We start from the raw sequence: 23,082 nt of genomic DNA, 5'->3' as shown, positions 1-23,082 counted from the left end.
CTGATGGGGAAAGGCATTCAGGTGCTGCCGTGGTGAGGAATAGAGCAAATGGGGAATTTGAGGTTGTAGCAATTGCAAGACAACCGTCTCAATTTTCAGCACAAGCAGCAGAATTAGTCGCACTTATTGTCACTCTCAAAAATCATGCAGGACAGGAAGTACGGTATATAGTGACTCTGCCTATGTGATGTCAACTGTGCAAGCAGGGCTAGCGCGTTGGAAAAGGAGGGGCTACCTCCGAGCGGATGGCACCCCAGTGCCACATGCAGCATTATTGGACAGGCTTATTAAGGCACTACAACTCCCAGTTGCCATAGCAATAGTAAAATGTGCAGCACATACTAAGTGAACTGACTTTACCTCTTGTGGGAATGAAGCCGCAGACAAAGAGGCTAAAAGGGTTGCATATTCACCAGACTTTTCAAGTTTTCATACTCCAGATGTAAAGGAAAAAGTAGTTACGATTATTATTGTAAATGAAGGGTTTAATCATTTGCCAAGAACACAGTTGATGGCAGTTCAAGGCAGTGCACCACAGGAAGAGCAGGAATTGTGGAAACAAAGGGGGTGTTCTTTAGCCCCCTCTGAAGCATTATGTTGACGGGACAGCACTGGAAAGCCAGTGATGCCTGTAGCCTTGTTAAGGGTAGCACCTCAACAGCTGCATATCCTGTGCATGTAACTAGGGAAAGCCTTGCAGCAGCTATAGCAGAGGACTGGTTTGTAACAAACTTCTTAGAACACGTTGCATTTTATGTAGTTAAATGCATTGTATGTCAAATATTTACCACTGGGCATACACTGCAAACAATCAGAGGAGTGATTCCTTGACCGAACAGTCCTTTTTTCTGCATTTACATATTGACTATGTTGATATGATATAGGATATGATAATATATTTTATTTATATAGCGCCTATACACAATGGGCCTCATTATGTGTTTGCCGGTACAGTAACAACGGTACCGGTAAGGTTGCCAGTACTGTTGTTACCGGACTGGCAAACTACGAGGTCTGCTCGCGGGTGCCTTTCTGCCCGCCAGGTCTGACTTGGCAGGTGTACCGGCACCCGCAAGCAGACCATGTCAGATGATCAAGCACCATTCACAAATGGTGGCATGCATCCGGCCTCCCCATTCCCATTGAGTCCAATGGGACTCAAATGGGAATAGGGAGTAATTATTTCCGGTGCCTGGGAATCGGCAATTACGGGGTCCGGCGGGGCCGTAATGGCCCAGTAATTGGCCATTCCCGGGCGCCGGAAAAAAATGATACCGGCGGCAGTCGTGCCAGTTTTACCGGCACGGCTACCACCAGTCTGATAATGAGGCTCAATATGTTTCAAAGCGCTTCAAGGCAATGGAGGGAACAAGGGAAAATACAATGACATTATTACAGGCCATGAACAGTAATGATGTGTAAGGTTTGGCAAATAAGGGAATGGGGAGGAGACAGATGAGGTTGCTATCATACTAGGTCCAGGGACAATTCTAAGTGCATAGAAGAAAGTAAGGGGAGGAGGGGAGGAGATAGGAAAAGGGAGAAAGGGAGAGGAGGAGAGAACAGAGAGTAAGCAGTCAAAAAGAGTGGAGAAGCAAGAGGGGAGAGCGAATCCAATTGCAGAAGTCAGTAGTAACACATAGGGCCTCATTCTAAGTTCGGAGGTAACTAAGCTGCTATTTATGGTGTGGCTGCCTCCAAACTCGTCCAAACTCTGGCCTGGTGAATGGAGTAATTACCGGTCTATTCCGAGGTCGGAGGTCCGGTAATTCTCCATTCACCAGGGCCATTACCCATTCCCATTTGAGCCCCCATAGGGCTCAATGGGAAGGTGGAAGGCGGTAATAACGGTACCGTAAATTATGGTACCGTTATTGACCCCAGAGTCCCTTTGCGGGTCCCATCCTTAACGCCTGTTAAAAGCAGGCGTTAAGGAAGGACCTGCAAAGGGAACTCGTAGTAGGGCGGTAAGGGTTTAACAGCACCGGTCTCGTTACCGGTGACCGTTAACCCTTACCGCCCTACTCGGAATGAGGCCCATAATGTTGCAAGCCTGGATACAAGATGAAGATGGGTACAACATGATTCAGGGCCACCATGAGAAATGGTGACGCAATGTGAATCAATGAAGTCCATAAAAGTCAAATCCAGCATTGGCCACAAGACGGTGATGGTAAAACCAGAATGTATCATGACAGAGTAGTGCAGAAGTAGGCTGGAGGGGGAGTCAGGTTAGAAGAATCAATCAAAACAGGCAACACCTGTGTGCTAGAAGGGGGGGCACAAGGGAACATCACCGGGAGACCAGAGGGGTGGGGATGGCCTGTGGGGACATAGGGTGAAAACACATGTTGGTGCATGCTTACCTGCTGTATGAGCAGGGGTTTGGGCCCTGGATCCTCCTGTTCCGAGCAGATCCAAACAGGAATTGCCCTTTTCTTTGTCTGTCCTTTGCTTCAGTTGCCCAGGCGAGAGACACCCTTGATCTAAGAGTTAAGAGCAGGAAGGAAGAGACAGGGCTAAGAAGGTGGGTGGTGCTTAGGACAGGTGACCAAGATCCACTTGCACCTGCTCCCCATCTGCAAAGGAAAAGAGGCTGGAGGGCTCCTTAAGTAGGGAAAAAGAGCGGCAACCAGGAATGCACCAGGTGGGCGAGGCTTAGGCCAGGTAACCAAGATCCACATGCACCTGCTCCCCATCTGCAAAGGAAAAGAGACTGGAGGGCTTCTGAAGTAGGGAAAATGAGCAGCAACCAGGAAGGCACTGGTGGGCGGGGCTTGCAAATGTGAGGACAATTAGCGGCAACCAGGAAGGCACAGGTGGGTGGGGCATAGGCCAGGTGACCAAGATCCAACCGCTCCCCATCTGCAAAGGAAAAGAAGCTGGAGAGCTCCTTAAGTAGGGAAAAAGAGGGGCAACCAGGAAGGCACCAGGTGGGAGGGGCTTGCTAAGTGGGGAAAAGAAGCAGCAACCAGGAAGGCACCAGGGGGGCAGGGCTTAAGGCAGGTGACCAAGATTCATTTGCACCTGCTCCCCATCTGCAAATGAAAAGAGGACAGAGAGCTCCTTAAGTAGGGAAAAAGAGCAACAACTGGGAAAGGACCAGGTGGCCGGGGCTAGTGGGAAAATAGAGCAGCAATCAGGAAGGCACCAGGTGGGCGAGGATTAGATCAGGTGACCAAGATCCACTTGCACCTGCTCCCCATCTGCAAAGGAAAAGAGCCTGGAGGGCTCCTTAAGTAGGGAAAAAGAGCGGCAACAAGGACGTCACCAGGTGGGCAGGGCTTGCTAAGTGGGTAAAAAGAGTGGTAACCACCAGGAAGGCACCAGGTAGGTGGGGCTTAGGCCAGGTGACCAAGATCCACTTGCACCTGATCCCCATCTGCAAAGGAAAAGAGGCTGGAGGGCAAATTAAGTAGGGAAAAAGAGCAGCAACCAGGAAGGCACCAGGTGGGTGGGGATTAGGCCAGGGGACCAAGATCCACTTGCACCTGCTCCCCATCTGCAAAGGAAAAGAGGCTGGAGGGCTCCTTAAGTAGGGAAAAAGAGCGGCAACCAGGAAGGCACCAGATGGGTGGGGTTGCAAGTGTGTAGTGGATATAGGTATATGATAATGGTGGTATATCCCTTTTCTAGGTGGATTGAAGCAGGTCCTTGTACACACCCTGATGCCATTGGCCCAGCAAAGTTTTTAGTGTGAGAAGCCTTTCCCAGATGGGGAGTGTGTGAGGTGTTGAGATCCACCAATGGGCCCCATTTTGTTATTAAGGTATTTGAACAGATTAGCCTATTATTAAGTATTAAGTACAAGTTTTCTTCTGCTTATCACCCACAAGTGAAGGTATATGTGAGAGACTCAACGGTCTCCTTAAAGAGAGAATTGCTAAACTAAGATTGACATTAAAGAAAGGATGGCTCTTTTGCCTGCAACTTGCATTATATGCATTGAGCAATCAGCCTGGGTTGGACCACCCCCTCAAACCCTACAAGTTAGTGATAGGATGGTGAATAAGAAAACCTTTGTCTCGTCCTTCGAGAAGCAGAAGTGATGCCCAGAAGACTGCAGAAATGTTAGGAAATGTGTTACGTGATTATTTGACATGTATGACTGCTAGTATCTCTGTCATTTCAGATCAACTCAAATGCAAGGGACTCAGATGAAGACCATTCAGCAACCAGAATTTAAGAACTACTTCCTATACCTAGACTATTTGTTGCAAATCTAGTCCTAGTGTGTAATTTCACCAGGAAGTGGCATGAGCCACGTTTTAGTGGTCCCTTTATTGTGGAAAATGTTTCTGCTTCAGCATTAAAAGTCTAAGAGAGACGCTCATTCATCCATTTGAACAATGTAAATCCTTACACTGGTGAGACCGACGCACACCCAACTATCGATACGAAAGCACGAAAAGAAGAAGTTCAGTATGTGCAGACTTGATCAATGATGAGGAAGAAGGATGCTAAGGTTGCTGACTAAATAAATGCAAATGTGCATTCGGACTGTGGCTCACCCCAGACACTCTTTATAAATATAGTAGCAGGAGTGCAAACTCAGTTCTTGAGTCACAGGAATAATTTTGAATTGGACATTAGAAAGTATTGAAGTACTGCAGATCTGCCAAACCTGCAGTTTGAATTTGATGACTAGAAACATGAGCAGTTCCCAGACTCGTTCCTCGCTGTTCTGGTAAATCAATGGTCCTATCCGATGTCGATGTCCTGCCTGAGGATGCCTGAGGGAAACCCATCTCCTTCTCTCTGTTTTCATTTTTGTTCATAGAGCTTATCCTGCTCTTGTTGGGCGCAGTACTAACATACACATTTTTCTATACGATCCTAAAAATGGCCCTGCAATCAGGATGCTCCTTGTGGCAATAGTTGAACAGATCCTACAGTTACCTGACCATTTAACAGAATTGCCTGATTAAAAAGGTTTTTTCCTTCCTTAAAATAGTATACAGGCACAATGAGGACTATTGAGAATTTTCGGAAAGGGAGCAAACTCAACAACTTATGGAATATCGCAATTGGTGGAGATATTGGTGCATAATATATGCATGCTCAACATTTATCATTGTTTTTCTTATTCTTTTGATCCACTCTGTTTATTTGATTGGTCCAAGCATAGCAGAAGTCACTTCAATTCTTCCCACTCCAATGACTCACACAGAATTGTCTATTTTCAAAAGGCCTAGGCCATTTGCGATTATTCCCACACCAGTGACATGTGTAAGGTCACCCATTTCCATGACAAGTGTTCCTATGATTCCCCCTGTAGGAAGTACCCTTACTGATAAACTTCATGAGCATTATGCACACACACTGGGAGATACGGGAGAAGCACGAGGGAAGACAAGCATGAATTAAATAATGATTTAGACAGTACAGCACATTTGGGGAATAACATGTGGCATCAGCACATGAAAAAGGTGGGAGCGAGGACATCCACGGAGATCTGCTATGTTTGTGCTCTCATACCGTGTGCCATGAATGGTGCACAAACTTCAATTGCCAAGGAGATCCCAGAGTAAGAAGCCAGATGTCTCCTTCACCTTGCTGCATGCATGACAAGAGGCCAGTTTCAAGGAAGTTGTGCCACTTTGCGATGGAGGTCGAAATGTTTTTTATTTTTGTTTTATTTTTAATTTTATTGGTTTACATACAAACCTTTAAAATGAGACCATTCATTATTACTCATTACATCTCTTTGCAATATATTCTTTTACCAACTCACAGTTTTTTGTTCAGTATATTTTTATGTTTTCATAGTCATATACTCTAACACACAGTTTAGCATACACCACAATGGCCATGATACACTTAGGCCAGTAGCCACTTTTCAATTATTGGCAAAAAGTGTGGCAGTGGCAGTATCAATTTCATGTCTATTCCGTTGAACATTTGTTGCCACCACTCATCTGCATTAAGAGATGGATGAGACTCGCTCCAAGGGCCCAAATATCGAGTTCTTTCTGTTCGTAAATTATTACAAAATAGCACCAAGTGTTTTAGAGTTTCAATTTCCTGTGTACAACATCGACACATCGGGTTCAAATTCGCATTGACTGACCATGCTTTCAAACATTCTTTGGTTTTGAACATGTTAAGCCGAAGACTCATGAACAACCTTCTGGCATTTGGGTCTGGGAATAGTTCGATATATTTTTGCATGCTGTTGAATGCTCGAGCCTCGGGTGGAGCCTCACTCAACATTTTAGATGCCCCCCTTTTAGAGCATGTCAACTCCCAATCCACCCGCCAAATGTTTGTTTTCGCTGCTTCCGGATTACCTTGAAGCAACTCTGGAGTAATGTCATATTCTGCCATCAAATGTTCGCATCGTTTCAGCCACATTGCCATTACACCTGGGGCTGACGAGGTGGCACTATGGAAGATTTCGAATTGCGGGATTTGTTCACATGCTTTTGTTTTCCGATATAACGATAACAGACTCCAACATACTTGTGCATGGATAGAAAATAACGATAGTTCATATCGAATGGAAGCCGTCGATGTTCCTTTCGGTAAACCTAGTACTTTGGTCCAGAAAGTGTTCTCAAGCGTGGACCACACCTCCCATGAGCAACCCAGAGCATTTTCTGCCCCATACTTTAATACTGGTATTACCTTTTGTTGATAAAATTGCAAAACCGCTTTGAGAGAAAACCTTCCAAGTCTCTTTTTTAACACTAGGTCTTGAGTTGTTTACATTTGCGTTTTATCTCCATTATCCATGGGCCATCATTGAGACAGGAACTAATAGTCATGCCAAGATATTTTACACTAGATGCTATCTGCAACTTTTCATGCCCCATAGACCAAGATGGTCTCTTTGTCAATCGTGTCCTGCCACCTTTGAGATTTTTAAGGACAAACATTTTGCATTTCTTTGTGTCAATAAGCAGACGATTTTCAACAACATATTGTTGAACTGTGTCGATTTTTCTTTGCAGACCAATTGGTGTTAAGTCCAGCAATATGAGATCGTCTGCATCGAGGAGCCAATTTAGATGGGATCGGTGCATCTTTGGGGGAAAAGACTTTTCTATCTTGATGGAATTGCCATTGTCCTATATAAACAGGCTAAATATCGCAGCTGCCAAGGGACAACCCTGCTTGACTCCCTTGAATGTTTTAATCGATGATGACAGGGTGCCAGATTGTTCCAAGCGTACTCTAATTGAGGTTCCAGTATGCAGTTCTTTTATTGCAGCCAATAGATCTTCAGGGCAGCCCCATGCACGCATTTTGTTCCATAGCAATCCCCGATCAATTGTATCGAAAGCATAGGAAAAATCAATGAAGGTGAGATATACCGCTGTTTGTGATCTTATCGCCTCCATTTTCAGTAAATTCAGCAGCAGCAAGTTCAGCGAATAACCAACCTGCTTCACAAATCCAGTCTGTCTGACATCTACATGTTTCGACAGTGTGGCCCATTTTACTAATTTGAATTGTAACATGCTTGCATAAATGTTCCCCAAAACGTCAAGTAAAGCAACCGGTCGATAGTTTTTCAGGCAAGTTCTGTCCCCCTTTTTAAACACTGGCACAATCACGGCAGATTTCCATGAGTTTGGCGTCTGACACTGATCATTTACTCTCTGAAAGAGAGCCACACAGACATCTGCCCATAGCTCCGGGTGTTGTTTAATCATGAAATTTGTCAAGCCATCTGGCCCAGGTGCACGTGAGTTATTTGCTTTTGTGATTATTCTTACAATCTCATCTTTGGGAAATGTCAAAGCCCATTTTGTAATAGTTGGAACATACAAATTTGAAGGTCCTACATTCTCTTTGTAGAACTCATTAAAGTGCGATATCCACGCTGCTTCCGATACCATGGATGCTTGTAAAGCCGTCTGAGGAGCTTGTGTATCATTAATGATGTTCCAAAAGACTCTAGTGTTCTTATTTTGAAGGCTTTCCAGCATTCGCTCTGAGTCTCTTTGTAGCATTTAACATTTGTGTGTTCTGATCCAATTTTTGTACCTTTGTTTTGCAGCATTTTTCTTCGACACACATGTGCCTTTGTCAACTGTCCGAGCTTGGTGAATTGCGCGTCTCTTTAATCGTTTTTGTATTAATATGTCTAAGTCAAAACAGTGAAGACGTTTCATATTCGTATGTTTTGAACCACCATTATTTGTTTTAAAATTGACCAATAAATGTGCGTATTCGAGCATAGTTCCCCCAACACAATATTGGTTTGATATCTGAACTACCTCTTCTTCAGCTAACCTTAGCCACACTCTTTTTGATTCCACTTCAATCTTCTGTGACCATTTTGCTTTAACGTTTCTCACAGTATTCACGAATTCCATAATCAACATATCGTGATCACTACTTTCTTTTTGAACCACTTTCAGTGTTTTCACATGTTGATGAAGGTCTGCTGATACAAATATATAATTGATTGTGGATCCGTGGTTCACCCGATTCCACGTCGGAGCCGGTGGTATATCGCCTAATGTGCATCCATTCAGCATTTGTACGTTTCTTGCACTCATTTCCTTCATTCATTGTGACGATAAGTTTTTACTCTGGAGTGTCTTCGAGTTGAAATGGTCGATATTCAAGTCACCACAGAGTATTATTATATTAGAACCCTCTTGATCTACAAGTAAGCGGTCAATAATGGTGGAAACTGCATCGATAAACTCTTGTTTCCCTGCTCTTCCGTGGTTCAAATACAAGTTTATTATAGTCATTTGTTCTATTATTTGGGACCTTAAATCCAGTTTTGCAATCGTTGACTCTTAAATGAATGGAGAGTGATTTACTGAATTGACGATGTCAAAGCCTGAAGAGTGTCTTACCAAAGTTATCAGGCCAGCCATGGGACGCCCCTTTTCTGGGTGTATGGCAGGATTTAATGCAATCTGAAAGTCCAATACCGTTGGAATAGCGCTTAGCCAGGTCTCCTGTAGGCAAGCAATAGTCATATCACCCAACCACTCTCTATTAAACAGATGACTAAAGCCTCGCGTGTGCCAAGAGCCTAATGTGTGAAATTGTGAGGCAGGCTCTTCCGGCATTATTGCAGTTGATTACTATTTAACGTTGTAGCCAGCCATTGCCAGTTTTGAGCTGTTTCTTGGTTGATACTGCTTGTATGGGGGTTGTCCATTGATCCGTCTGATTGCATTTGACCTGGTATGGTTATACTTATTTGTTTGATCTTGTCCGCTAATTCAGGGCATCGGTCTTCAGCAAACAAGTCTTGTTTCTTTCCAGTGGGCACCATTCTTTTTTTAAGAACATCATTTCTAGAGATGTTACGGGATGACATAATTGGTCCTACAGACCGATTAGAGGCTACTGTGACCAATCCCATTCATGGTTTATCTGAAGTAGATGCGCATTCTAGAGGATGGGATACAACATCTCGATCATTTATTTGTGCTGCTGACTGTCCGTCTCGCAACTTGTAGACATCAAAGCCCAAGGAAAAAAGAGACTCATTAGCGCCAAGATTAGATGTAGCTATTAAAGGCGAAGTTATATGAAGCACCACTTTATCATTACGCCGCTCATCAGGAAATTCAACGATCTGCAGATCTTCAGTGGTGATTGCGCGTAATCCAGGTATGTGGTATAATAATTTTATGATGTTACTACGATTTAAGATCAAGCTGTCAAACGACTGTAAACTCTCAACCAGTAATCTGACCAGGGTTTGTTGTGATGTTCCCCTAGTTAAGTCTCTCCTAGTCCATGTAGGGGCAACTTTATAGTCTCTTATTGACTGACCCTTGTTTTGATTATCAAGCAGCTTTCGATGATGTGGTACGACCCTTTCCTCGTAGCCTTGATCTTGGCTCGCCCACAGCCCCCTATCACTCTGGTCGTAATCCACATTCTTTATGGTTTGTGCGTCATAACTTCTATTTATCTCTTGTTGTTTTGCCTGCATTGTCAGAAAAGTGGGACTCTTCAATTGCACCATCTCAGGCGGTGTTGCAACCCTCTTGTCGTTGTTGGAACTAGGCCTTTCAGATGAAGACTCTGTTTCCGCCTGACAAGAGACTGCTATGTCTCGTTTTGGCACTTCTTTCTCAATAACAACAAGTCTTTCCACGGTCAGGTCTCTTACCAATTGTGTGTCCTCGGTTGTATCAACACCGGATTGTTGTTTTTCGCCAGTAATTATAGTGGCGTCAACAACATCTTCATATTCATTCTCGTCATAAGTTGACATGTTTAGCAATTTAGTTGGAATTTCGTACTCCACACTCCCTTTGTCAATTAAGACATCTCTAATTTCAGTAATAGGACGAATTACGGCAACTTGATTTTTTGCTGTGTTAGACAATTGTTTGTTATTTTTGTTTGCTAGCACATGCACCACTTTAATATTCCGAAGAAATTTCCGTGCTCCATTCAATTTGTTCCCTTTCTTGGCTGGTAGGTTTTTAGCTTTTTTGCATTGTGGCATTTTCTGGTGTTTTCCAGTGCCCGTGCTTAAAGGTGTCACAGCCTCTTTATTAAAAATAGGGAATAATGTTGGAGCTATATTTGAAGTGGGTTTTTCCGCAATATAATTTGATGTGGATTCAACCTGAGTAACGCCATGAGCCAAATTTTCAGAATTTCTTGCTTGTTCGAAGGCGGTATGGAAAGACACGTCCCCAATTTCGGTGATCAGTGCTACAAATTGACTTGGTTCGTCAATGCTCTATAGCATATTTGTGTCCCTGAGTGGTGGGATACTTGTCTCGCTGTTATTAAGAGTCAAGGTCATGGGTACCATAATTGGCATTTGTGGATGTGATTTCTCAATAGAAAAGTTTTAAAGTATTCTGCGATTGGTTATTCCTTGTTGATGTCATGCAGCCGGGTGACTTTACGATACTACCACTATTGGCCATACCTTGTGCTTCTCCTCCATGGTCAGTCGTATACAAACATTAGATCTGTTACTGATATTAGATCTGTTACAGTACTCCACAGGTAGCAATGTTTTTCCTTCCTGTTTAAATAACGCAAGAGCTTCTTTTGCAACTTCGGCAAACAGCTTTTTGTCAATTGCGTCATTTCTCCTTTGCTCATGTAACAGCTTGAATAAATCATCCAATCTTTTGGAGCCCTCATGTTGCTTGTTATTTGTTTGACCGCATATTTGTTCCAGATTTACTACTTTGGAATTTAATAAGGCCACGACTGTTGTTAAATCTCTAGTTGACTCATGTACATTTTCATACAACTTCATGAATGGTGCCAATGAGATAGTTAATGTGGATAGTAACAACTCTTGTAATTCTGTTGATGGCATTGCTGTACTTAAGACTGGACCATGTTTCAGGACTTTCGAGCAATGGCACACTCTGTCAAAACTGCCTTTATTTCTCCTGATTTTGGGGAAATGACGTTCTATAAAGGAAGAGTCGGCAGTCTCATCAGAATCAGGATCAGTATCAGAGTCATCAGTGCTCAATAATTGCAGCATTTTTATTTTTGAGGCACTACAAATCATCACACCTTTCTTATTAGAGCACAGCCTTTTGTGGGACAGAGTCGGTAAACAGGATAAGTCATGGGGAAGCCCAGTGTGCTTGCCTTTTTCAGACATTTTAGCACGTTTACAGGGAACACTTGATACTGACTTTTCACAAAGGTCAGTTATCTTCGTGTTATTACGTTTCAATGATACTTTCGACCCTCCATTGTTGTTTGTCAATATTGTGTCAAATTCATTGGTCTTACAAGCTTTTTTTATTGTTAATAAATTCTGAAACACGTTATTTACAATTTACAAAGAATCACGTCGCACGTCGACACCGCAGGGTCAACCAACGTACCTGTGTTTGAGCTGAAGTCCTGTTCCTCAGGCCAGTCCCCAAGTATGGCCTCGACCGGCTTTGACACATTAAAGCCTTCTGAGCCGCTCGCGATTAACTCTGGTGCATGTGGAGGAGTTGTAGAAGTGCCGGCAATGGACACGCCAGGCAAGCTGGCTCTCAATAGACGCAGAGTGCGGGATCCCGCATCGATCGTGCGGCACTCGACTGCATCAGTCCCGCACGTCTCGCACGCCGGCTCCTTACATCCAAGGAAACACACCACTGAGTCTTCCGACTGTTCAATCGGCCGCTCTGCGCCCCCCCCGAACCGAGGGCAGCCGACATTCACCTCCAACAGTCGCGAAGCCCTCACCAACGTCGGCCGCTAGAGGTAACATTCTATGTGCTTTCGTACATACATTATTGGCACTATATTTTGTACTTTATGTACTTCATGTACTTCAGATGGATCCAAAACATCAGTTACTGGTTTACATTGCACCACTGTGTCCCTTAAACAAGTTTTTGGCATTAAATCTTGTTGGACAGAAATATTAGATATGGAGTCTTCAGAAAATACGTCATCTGCAATATTTGCGTGTAGTGCCAATGCAGTAGTGGTGACGAGCGTTTGAGTTTGTGTAAGTACCGCAGTGACTTCACTTGTAGAGGCACATGAGTTGTATTTACTTACTTTAATCGGCCAGCCACATTGAGGCACTGTGCTTCCTTTAGAGTCTGCAGTACATTTGCGTTTCTTCTGTGCACATGTTTTCAGCGTTGATGGAGACGCCGTCAGATGACTTGAATGTGGCCTGTTAGACATGATTTCTGCACCTTGCCACGACGCCACTTGCCACAGCCGAACAGCAACATCCACAGCCCTTTGTTCCTCAGGGCTTAGCACTGCAAGGGCGGCGGAGGCGGCCTCTTGTACCAGGTGACTGGGTTCAGGAGTTAAAGATACAGGCACACGCCGCTCAAATTTTCCAACGTAGTAAGTAGAAAGCAAGTCTATTTCTCTCCAGCACACGCGCCAAAACCCAACAGCAATGTCCACAGCCCTTTGCTCCTCAGGGCTTAGAAAAAGAGACTGAATGTAAAAGCAAGATGCTCACGTATTCAGGGACAGGACAGGATGAAGTGGCCGTAGAGGAAATTAAGAAAATGAACTGTCCTGACAAGGAAAAAATGCCTTGGGCACCTGGATGCTGGGAACAAACTCAAACATTAGTCTACGGTCTAATGAAAACAAAGAACGGATGCCTGAGGGAAACCCATCTGCCACACTGAAAAATATCAGTCACTGCACTCAGTCCACGGGTACACCGCAGATCAGTATGCCTGTCATGTCACCTCAAGGGACACCTCCAAGTACAATGGGTCTGGTATGAAAGCGATTAAAATCAGCAATCATTGACTACCACCAAGATAAAATTGAGATGAGCAGGACTCACCCAAAGTACCTTAGTTCCACCATACCAATGTCCACCCAGCCGTATCACAGAAACGTAACTCTTCACCCGTGGCCCATACCACCAATGTAAATCTGACCTAGGGCCTCATTACACGAACGGCGGTAAGGGTTAATGGTCACCGTTAATGGCAACGGTAACCGTTAACCCTTACCGCCGTACTACGAGGTCCCTTTGCGGGTTGGAGGATTTAACACCTGCTTTTTGCAGGCGTTAAAATCCAACCCGCTAAGGGACCTCGGAGCTAATTACGGCACCGCAAAATTGCAGTGCCGTAATTAGCGCCTTCCCCAATTCCATAGAGCCCTATGGGGCAGAAATGGGAATGGGGAAGGGCAATGGCAGAAAGGGGATTTACTGCCCCTCCAACCTTGGAATGGGGCGGTAAATCCCCTTTCCGCCAAGGCGGTGCCGGTATTTTACCAGCATGAGCCATGGCGCTAATAGCGCCATGGCTCACCGCCTACCGTGTAATGAGGCCCATAGTGATATGGGGGATCATGGCGATGGACATGTACCTGGAGACATGAATAAGTAGTATGCAATCTGGAGATACCACTGTGTTAGATGAAGCCAATTAGGCAAATGTGTGATGATCCACTGTACATGCACAGTCCATTTTGATTGGTAACACATCAATGAAATCTGCGGTCATCATGGACATTTGGACTTGATTTGTGAGAGTGCAGGTTCACATTGAATGGTCCTTGGGATGGCAACTGCACCCATCTCCCCCACCCATGGATCAGCCCTAAGTACACTTACCCGAGTCATTGAAAATGGAACATGTCATGTGCAGTTATGAATCCTTACTTGCATTTAATCATGAGCACTGTACAGGCAGTGCTAACATGGAATAACCCATTTAATCACAAGTACACTTTCTCTTGCTCCCATGCAGGTGAGGTCGGGTATCCCCTGAAGGGCTGGCTCATGACCCCTATCAGGCAACCAGTTAACAGGCACGAAGAGGACTACAACCTTGCACATGCACACACTTGTGTCACCATTGAACAGACATTTGGCCTGTTGAAGGCCCGGTTCCGCTACCTCAGCAGGTCGAGGGGGGAGCACTCATTTACGGGCCAGAGAAGGTTGGAAAAATTGTGTTAGTATGTGCTATGTTCCAAACATGTGCATCCGGTGCAACATCCCCCTGCCCCCGGACATGGACATGATGCCACCTGAGGATGAGGATGATGATGAGGAAGATGGTGGAATTCCTCAGCGGCACAATGTAAATGAAGGACGTGCGACACGGCAAGATTTAATTGCCCACTACTTCTGATGAACTGGAAAAGACAAGGCACTGGGCATGGGTCACACTGGGCACTGTACATCATTAAATAGACACACACTTAAGAAGCAATGTGCAGTCACATGTTTTTCTTTTAGACACCAGCTGTATTGAATAATGAATAACTTTTTACAGATTTGCATTATTTAACTACCACTACTGTCCCTTTAAATTGATCCCACTCCCCCAACCCCACTACCCACATGCCCAACACCCCAACACCCCCTCCCCCACTAACCCCACACCTAATAACCCAAAACCTCCTCCCCAGCCACCCCACACCCAATAGCCCAACACCCCCTCCTCCACTATCCCCACACCAAATACCCCAACACCCCCTCCCCCACTACACCCACACCCAATGCCCCAACACCACTGCCCCATTACCCCCACAACACCTTCACAACTACTCCCACCCCACATTAACTTGTGAGTTGTCCTATTCATGCCCCGTTTTTGAAGGAGTGGGGTGAGCCTCTGGGCGGCGAACAAGTCGCTGTGAGTGACACACAGGGCTCGTTTGAATTGAACTGGCCGGTGTTGTGCTGGGCCCACAAAACAGCTAGCCATGTGATAGTATTTGCTATTGTACAGTTTATTTGGTGAGCTTGTGCAATGTGATAACAATGGTCAGCTTACCCAGAGGTTATCTAGAATTTGATGCTGCCAAATATTCTCGCGTCTCTTATAGCTGCCATACCCCTATTATATTTGATCGATTTGGGTGGGCAATATTGTTATTGACAAATCTTGGGAAACCTTTATGATTTTATGTAGAATGTGTCCTTTATTTTAAGAAATATTTTAATTGTGGTATAGACTACTGTTTCATACCACTGGGAGATGTTCAAAAACAATATTACTTGACTTGGTAGAACAATATACATTCTTTAGACCTTTTGGTACGTATGTTATGGATTTGTACGTTTCTATTTACATTTAAAAGCCTATAAAAGAATATCAAATGAGGAGAAATAAAACAAAACATTATTCCTTTGGGTACCAAGCGCCAAGGACCATACACACTAAAATTCAATTTTTCCAGGTGTATGTCATTATAAGGAAGTGCGGGTTTATTTACATTGAAGGTTCATTCCGTGCAGGGGCCCAAAAACGTTTGCACTTTTTCGCTGTTGTTTTGCCAGTGTGCAATTTTACATATTCACAAGCTGGAGGGGAATACTAAAAATTAAAATGGGTCATATTCCCTGTTTATACCTTAGTTTTCCGCTGCTTTTTGCAAAGAAATAAATACTGCCCTGCAGGTATCGTTTTATAAATAGATTCCTATACAAAAAAGAGAAAATTACTTCAGCTGCAATTTTGCTTGATTTGATAATATGGAATGGAGCAAATCAGTTTAGCCCCAATACCTATTATCTAAAAAATTGTGTCATTACGGAAAAAAGCAGCAGGCTGTTTCATTTGTAATTATTGCATAACATATGAATGAATGCAGTAAATACATGTCTTTTATTGTATGCATAAGAGTTATGTTTTGCCCTAGTGCTAATACAAATTGTAATCAAATCGGTTTGATCCATTCCGTATTATCTAAGCATTTGCTCACTTTTTAGCACTGCTGCAAACATCAGATCATGTTGACCTTGGTCTTAAGCAGGTCCAAAACCGAGGCAGGTTCCATAGGAGTCCTTGCATTTTACTCCTGTATGAAAATCTCATGCAGACATGAAACTAAACACACAGACAAGATGGAGGAGGTCAGCACTGGGGAGATATTACCTACTGTCCATGATTGTCCTCCAACTTGTCACTGCAGCAAAATGGGGCCATAAAGAAATGGAGGCATAAAAGCATTCACATCAATTGTTTATGGGTCGGAACATGAAATGGGGATGTACATCCAAGGTGCAATGCAGTTATGCCTATATTTCCTGCCCTGTCAAATTTTCATGGTGTCACAAGGCAGAATATGGGAACGGTGCAGCGATAGGATTACAATCATTCATACCTCCTCTGTCTTGTGTGATCATGTAATGTCATGCCTGCATGACACTTTCGTGAATGTGTAAAAGAAGGGAAGCTTTTGTATTTTTGCTTCTCCCCTCTGCCTCATAATCTTGTATAACTGCATGTATGAGACCCCACAGCACATAGGTGCTAACGTTTATGATCCCCTGCAAGCAAATTACATTTAGGGCTTCTGACCAACATTTTAGACATTCTAAGGTAAGGTTCCGTGGTCCTATTATAGTGTACATTTGTGGTGTTACTTGTATGGCTAGCACAAGCATGCAACAGGTTAGATCTTTTTCAGCCCCATTTACACCCTTCTTTTAAATAGGGAAAAGTGGTAAATCGGAGCCTAAAGCAATGTGTGATGCTTTTACATCTTAGTTAACTTGCACACTCCATTTTCTAGCTAGCACTGAGAAAATTGGGGGCATCACTGAGTGGAGATAAGATTCAGGTCATGCATTCCTCCTCCGTTTTTAACAATGTGTTTCGTTTAATGCCTGCATGTCATTTTCATACAGGCATAAAATGAAAGGCTTCATATTAAATCTACCTTGCATTAACATCTGCTAAGGAGCAAGTGGACTCTATAGAAATGTATTAGCAAATAGAGTCTGCTAAGAGTCATTTGCAGGCAGCCCTTGAGCATATGGCACTTGGAAACGTGCATCTGTTACTGGATGGGATTACACCAGAATAATTCTGAGTCCAAATAACCGGACAAACTCAAGAAGATGGCAAGTTCCTGTTTTATTCACAATTATCTAGAACAGGGAGTTTACAACGAACATCAAAGGATGTAGGCTCATTCTCAGTGATTCCACATTAAATACAATGATATATTTATTTATGCATCAGAATGACTTCATGCTTCGTGAAAATAGTAAAAAAACATATCAAGGGTTGGGATTGGTTAAGGGACACATCTAGATATACAATCATCTAGGAGCTAGTTTGCTATTGGCTGTCCGATATCAGGTGGACAATTTATGCCTACCTCTTCATACGTGGCATTTAAGAAAAATCAGTTACACAGTCTTTCATTGGTTTCTCAAGCTATACGGTCCTTCGTTATATGGACTTATACAATTGGTTTGGAATACGTGTGCCATGTCTGGAACATTCGGTTCAGTTAGCAGCACGTAAACTAAGACCCAGGTGCAAGTAGATAGGACATGAATCTGCCCTACCACCCAATTAGCCCAACATCTCTCATCAAACATGCTTTCTGCTATGAAATTCTCTTTGTACTTGGCCTAGCACAGATATCAGGTGGACAATTTATGCCTACCTCTTCATACGTGTCATTTAAGAAAAATCAGTTACACAGTGTTTCATTGGTTTCTCAAGCTATAAGGTCCTTTGTTATATGGACTAATACAATTGGTTTGGCATATGTGTGCCATGTCTGGAACATTCGGTTCAGTTAGAAGTACGCCAACCAAGGTCAAGGTGCAAGTAGATAGGACATGAATCTGACCTACCACCCAATTAGCACAACATCTCTCATCAAACATGCTTTCTGCCATGAAATTCTCTTTGTACTTGGCCTTGCATTGTGTTCTTGCCATAGGAAGGCAATGGCAGTGAGGGCACAAGCTATCGTGTCTGGAACTCCAAGTTTAAGCCCTATATGCAGCTTCAACTCATGTAATAAGAGACCACGATTCTGTTAATTCTGCAAGCTTTTAAATGTTTTAATGAATTAAGACTTGGCATTTTCTGTGTTCTTTCTTGCACCCTAACATGAAAGGTTTCATCCTCCGCACACATGTTCCTCTTCAGCGTAGAAAGATGGCCTTGACTTCTCAGTTCTTGAATTCAGGCCAGACAGCCTCCCAACGCAGCTCTAACAAACTGCTATTCCATTACAACACAGCCTTTCATTTTATCTTCATGATTCTTTGGCTTACTTATTTCATAATACCAATGTCCAGTGTCTATACAATGGTGCCTCCGCCTGCATTCTATTCACTACTTGTAGCTACCCTATATGATGACTTGATGTACCCTGCGTTTCAGCGCATGTACATTCATTATATTTCTGAGTACATTCGAATGTTGGTTGTCTCAATGGATACCGTCTTCCAAATACTCTCTTCGGTATTGGTACAATAGCTGTTGTCAGACAGGCACAATCTCATGTCTCCAATATAGAGGAGGTTAGGGAGGTAGGATCTCCTGCAGATCTGTACATCTGCTCCTCTACATTTCCCCCTCTCGTTGAGTCATCAACCACCTCCTCAAGTTTTCCAACTTCTTTGAATCTTCTCTTGAAGAAGAGTTTCTTTGGTATCCATCTCTTTGTCACCCCCCTCAGGGTGCCCGCATTTTCTATGTGTTTGTACACACCCCATGTCATGTAATTGCATTCTCCCCTTGAGGTACAGAATACCCAACATGCCTCATAATTCTTATGATCTCTTAGGTACTGGCATTTCCTTACTTAAGGTGCCATAATACTTGCTTTTATGCGGTCTCTAATGGTACTTAAAGTCTGTGCGTTGTCTTCTGTTTCATCCTTCACATTGATGATGATCTGCTTTCCCACTGCTTTCTTTGCTGTTTTCTGGCATTGTCCAATTATAATCCTTATAACACAGAATCCAAACATTATCATCAGCAATATTGCTCCAAGGAACTTGAACACATTTTCCATCCAGTTCGGAATCCATACATACAGAAATGAGAACCTACAGTCATGTCTAATGGCCTCTGTCTCCTCCTCCATTTTCGTGTGCAGTTCTGTCAACGTAGGTATAGCATCCGTCAGAGTTCCGCTATCACCGTCATGGGATGGAATGAAAGTACAGCAAGAAGGAATGTTGTTGGGAAAACACCCCCTTCCATGTCAGTAATCATGTCAAGGACATACCTGTTCTGAAGGGTCATTAACCTTATAGCCCTCAACTCTTCCTTTATGGCATTAATTCCTTTTATAGTTGCATTGATTGTCTGTAACAACTTGCAGCTGGTGGTCTGCAGCCATTTGGCATTCATTGCTGCTTGGAGTCTCGGCATAAATATAGATGTCATTATCATAGTAGTCTTGCTGAACAACTTGTGTTCATCCGTTATCTCATTGTAAGTTTCGATTGACTTAGCTGAGAAATAATTTTCTTTCTTCAACCGCTGGAGTGCAAGTGACCTTCTTTTTCTCAAGTGCTTATCCACTTTTGGAAATCCCTCGATAGTCAGGTCGCTCTGGGGAATCACCAAGGGTAAAAAATGGATGAGTACAATGGGACACACTGCTCCGCAGTTCCTGGGCAACTTCATATGTGCTCTGGCTGCACAAACTTAATGGCGATCCATTAGGACAGCAGTCCCTCTCCTCATTCCTGGGATATAAATTATGTTCTTGCACCCTTTATTCTCTCCAACTTGGACTTTACCATTGCTTTGAAAGCACATTGTTGCATTAATCAATGGGACTACAGCCACTGGTCCAGATTCCTCATCTACCTATGTCAGCAGTTTAGAGTTCTTGGGCCATGACTTTAGGCACTCACCATTCATTTTTGTACCTCGTGCACTGGTTACTTCCCTAGAAGATGATCTGTACAGCACATCTTCCCATCCTTTGGTCATAATCACTTGTCCATAGATTAATAGATTAACGGCTATGAGTGCTCCCAGCATCCAAGCATTTCAGTCGTCCAGTTTGTCAGAGCAATGCATCCTCTTAATTTCTTCAATTATTACTTTATCTTGTCCTACGGAAGGATACAGCATCTTGTCTGTCCATCCAGGCTCTTTTTCCATTTGCTTTGTCTTGATATAATCATTCTGGTATGGACATATCTGTCTTGATCACCATCACAGGGTTGCCCAGCTCCCTTGGAACTGTCCTCTGGTAGTACATGCTGCTGGGTGGTTGAGGCACTGCGCATCATGTGCCAACATCTCTTTTGAAATGAATGTTCTTACTGTACTCATGGCATAAGGAATGAGAGAGAGCAGATATAACAGCTCTCATTCAATGTCTATTCCCCACTTTTTCATATGTTGGTACCACATATTATTCCCCAAGTGAGCCGAATTATCAAGATAGGTATTTATCCCCTGGTTATCTTCTTCATCCCTCTTATGACATTTGACATGCCCAAATAGGTCAAAGAAATGATCATCATTTGTACTTATAATGGGAAAAATCAATGTGTTGTGTTTTTAATTGAACAATCAGAATGATAAATATGATACAAAAAGAAGAAAAGAAATCACATGCATATGTATAACATGAATAAGAGTCTAGAAAAACATTTTATGTGCCACACCATTTCTTGTTGAATTGCTTGCCTTCTTGCAACTGTATTTTCTACTTCCTGAATCATTTTTAATACATATAGTCAAATTACATTCATAGTTGCACAATCTGCTCGTTTAGTGCAAGCAAAAGCCTTCTTATAACTGGGCTGTTCTTTGGATCTTGGAGAAAGGTGAGAATATTAACATCCCTCCTAACGAGGGTAGAGTACAAATTATATGATATGATATGATATGATAAGGCAATTATAAGACGCCTATGCACAAGTGTTTCAAGGTGCTCTGAGGCAAGGGAGGGAAACCGAGGGAAGACAGAGACAGTGATTCTACTAGGCCAGGTGACATTGAGATTGCACAAGTGCAGGGGAGGGGGGAAGGGGAAAAGTGCGGGGGAAATGGAGGGGGCAGTGCAGTACATAGGACAACAGCTAAATAAATAAGACCATACATAATAAATAAAAGTGCCGCCAGAAGGTGGCAAGTGCAAGGGTAATTGCAGACATCAGGTGTCAAGTGCTAGTAGATGCTGTAGGGATACAGAAACAGTCCCCAAGTGCAAAGGTTGCTAGGGGGTCAGTGCAGGTGTGCAGCTGGCAGGGGGGACCTGGGCCCGAGATCAGAGGGTAGCCAGGTAACTAGTGCAGTTTCCGATTCAGCTTGGAGATCAGCAGGGGAGAGGAGCAGAGAAAGCAGAAGCATAGAGGAAGGTCCGGAGATGGTTCTCCTCAAGTTTCAGAGAGGCAGGAAGGCTGTTCCGGAGGGAAGCCCCAGCAGAGGAAACAGGTCTACCACAAACTCGCTGCTTGGAGAAGCGACCAACCCTGAGGGAATTGGAGGAGAATGAGTGAAGAGCCCGAGAAGGATGATATTTAGAAGAGAGAGTTGAAGGTATTGAGACCTCAGGCCCCAGAAGGCCTTGTGGACCCTGCAGAGGGTTTTGAACTTAATCCCCACTGCCACTGGGAGCCAGTGCATAGATTTCAGTCCTGGAGAGATACAATCCCTGGGCTTGAGGCCAAGGACAAGTCTTGCAGTCCTGTTTTGGATGAGTTGCAGTGGGCGGAGAGTAGAGATTTAGAAACAGGATGTTGCAGTAGTCCAGCCTAGAGAGAACTAGAGCTCTGGAGACAGTGAGCTTCTGGGGGAAGGAGAGGAAACAAAGAATACCTCTGAGGAGGTACAGCTAGTAGAGTAACTTCTTAGAGACGTCAGAGAAGTGAGGAGAGAAGGAAAGTGTGGAGTCGAAGATGACCCTGAGGTTTTTAGCCTCAGAGGTGGGAGCAAGAAGAAGGCCAAGAGAAGCCGGCAAGAGAGCGATAGGAAAGGAGGGAGCAGGTGTGCCCATGAGGAGAATCTTGGTCTTACTTGCATTAAGGCAGAGATCATTGGAGGCACACCACTCCTGGAAGGCGGACAGTCAGAGATGAGAGAAGGAGAATAGGTGGCAGAAGGGAGCCTGAAAATGAGTTGAGTGTCATCTGCATAGCACTGAAAGTAGGGGCAGAGAGTGGCAATGTGGTGGGCAAGAATTAACAGGTATTGGTTGAACAGCCAGCAAGAGAGTTTAGACCCCTGGGGAACACCACAGGTAGAGATAGAGATAGAGGAAAGGAAGGACCCAAGTTGGACCTGGGAGGGTTGGTCAGAGAGGAGGTAGGAGGTCAACCAAGCCAGGGCCTGATCGGTGATACCCTGGTTATAACAGAGATGGTTGAGCAGGATGGCATGGTTGACTGGCATGAAGTAAAAACACAAAAACTGCAACCACAAACCTATGTGTGTCACTATCGGCTGGTGTTGTATGTTACTTTTGCAATATATTTTCTCAAAATGAATCTGGGTAATGATATTTCTTCCAGTTTTTAATAAGGTATTGACCCTTGGGCATAGTGCCGATATGATTGAACTTTTTCAAAGAATCTCTAAAAGTACGTTTAAGCTCTGTGTCCAATGAATTCCCGTTCAAAATAAATGTTTTTTAATCACACACTTGCTTTATTATCCTTCTTCTTGGTCATCAATCGAGTCTGCACGTGCCGCAATTCTTCTTCTTGTCTTGCTTCCCTGTTAGCGGGTATTAGAGGGAGGGTCTTTCCTTTGTAAATCTTTACCTTGCCCAAATGTATCCAAGTTCTTCTTCCAGACACCATAACTGCGGTAGTGGAAACTTCCTCTATTTGATATGGTCAATTAAATCGTGGCTCATGCTACCTACCGGTAACATTTTTAATAAACACTTGATCATCAACATACAACTTTGGTGGTGGCAATAATTTGCTTGGAT

This window comes from Ambystoma mexicanum, chromosome 6q (genome assembly GCF_040938575.1).
Source record: "Ambystoma mexicanum isolate Mex_15411 chromosome 6q, UKY_AmexF1_1, whole genome shotgun sequence".
Taxonomy (NCBI): Eukaryota; Metazoa; Chordata; class Amphibia; order Caudata; family Ambystomatidae; genus Ambystoma; species Ambystoma mexicanum.
The sequence above is the reverse complement of the archived record's forward strand: the minus strand, read 5'-3'. Positions refer to the sequence as shown.